At 33.0% G+C, this 1,828-nt stretch overlaps 1 non-coding gene across 1 annotated transcript; it reads left to right on the forward strand.

Moving 5' to 3' along the window:
* Positions 1-1,243: 1,243 nt before the first annotated feature.
* LOC124978372 (U6 spliceosomal RNA) lies at positions 1,244-1,346 on the forward strand. Its single transcript, XR_007107407.1, has one exon. It is a non-coding gene; the product is annotated as a U6 spliceosomal RNA (small nuclear RNA).
* Positions 1,347-1,828: the final 482 nt, after the last annotated feature.

Genomic DNA, 1,828 nt, shown 5'->3' on the forward strand with positions numbered 1-1,828 from the left:
ACACAAAGAAGACATCAAGCACAAAGTTTTTTAGTTGTCATTGCACAATGGAGTCATACTGGCAGTCCCTGTTTTCTTAGGAACAGTGATTGACAATGCACACAGAGCATTGACAGAGAAATTCTCTAGAACTTTGGTACCTCCAGTTTTTCCTGGGAAACGGTAGCTGCACAGACATAGATGAGTTGTTCACGTGGCTAATCTTAGTTTCAGCTCTTCAAGAAATCAATCTGGTATCCCGTGGCTTGCCTAGTTCCTACCATAAATCACATTAAGACTATTTGGTTCAACCAACGACCTCAGGAAAACAGCATATAAATATTGGGTTGGGGGTTCCAAAGACAGAGTCTATCTCCCAGAAACTGAGGCAAAAACCAAACTTTCTTGCACAAAGGTAATTCTTTATTGCATAGCCAGGCTCAAGTGCACACTTAGTTTGCTCCCCTTGTTGCCTGTTGAACTTAATTATGTGGCTCAATTTAACTGAGATTGACTTCAGTGGAAACAATTTAAAGTTTTTATAAAACACAGAGGCTCACAAGTCTCACAAAGATACTTCTGTCACTATATATATATGTATGTTATGGTTTGGATATGAAGTATATCCCCAAAATTCAAGTGTGTGGCAATGCCAGAATTTTCAAGGTTAAATGATTAAATTATGACAGGTGTCACCTAGTCAGTGAATTAATTCACTGATATAGATTATCTGAGTGGTAAATGTAGGCAGGATGAAACCATAAATCAAAAAAAATCTTTCCTCCTCTAAATTGTTCTTGCCAGGTATTTTGCTCACAGACACAGAAAGCTTACTAAGACAATGCACATTGGAGAAATCATGTCCCAAGGACACCACTGTTCAAAATATGGAAACTAGTCTCCACCTCTTGATGGGAGAAACATAGGCACACAGTGATGAGAGGCATTATTGACCATAATGTTTGCAAATGATTTTCCTCTTACATTATTTTAGGAAATCAATAATAAATGAACTTAATATGACTTTTGCCTTTGTCACTCAATCCAATTATGTAATGAATGAAGGCAGAAATATTTAACTAATGTTAAAAAGAGTTAAGTTTTATTATCTAGAATAGAATATGTCAGATAATATTATACTTTTATATTTCATGTCAAATAAAATAACTATCTTTATGTTTAAATAGGCCATTTAGGGGTATTGATACCAACATTTCTGATCCAATTGTTTACTTAAATTTAGTTTTTTAAAAAACTGATGAGTGTTCACTTTGGCTGCCCATATCCTAATTGGAATGATACAGAGAAGATTAGCATGGACCCTGTGCGAGGATGACATGCAAATTTGTGAAGCGTTCTCTATATAGTAAACAAAAAAAAAACTGATGAAACTCAAATTGGGTAAAATATTTTTAAAAGTGATTCAGAAATATTACACACATTATTAGAAAGTCTTGATTATAGGTGAAATAATATTTGCAAAACCACATGTCAAAATATTTTACTATAACATACAAAATACTAGAAACAACATGCTCTTTACTTTTGGTTAAAAATTTAGGCAGTGTATTCTTAGAGGGTCTAAAAATGAATTAAAACCTTCTATTTAATGTTAAAGGTAGACTTATTGTGACTTGCTATAGAAAATTTACAAAAAAGATAATAATGGGACAGTTTGAATTAAGGGAATCCCTAATTCTGTAATTTTCTTTTAATGAGGTGAGTCAGTTTTGCAAGAATGGTATTGATTTAAGTAACAGTTCATTTAAAAGATAATCTTTTCATAAGTTTGCTATTGAAACATATATTCATAATTCATAGTCAAACCAGTTCTTACAAGAGGAACTGG

Source organism: Sciurus carolinensis, chromosome 2 (assembly GCF_902686445.1).
Source record: "Sciurus carolinensis chromosome 2, mSciCar1.2, whole genome shotgun sequence".
Taxonomy (NCBI): Eukaryota; Metazoa; Chordata; class Mammalia; order Rodentia; family Sciuridae; genus Sciurus; species Sciurus carolinensis.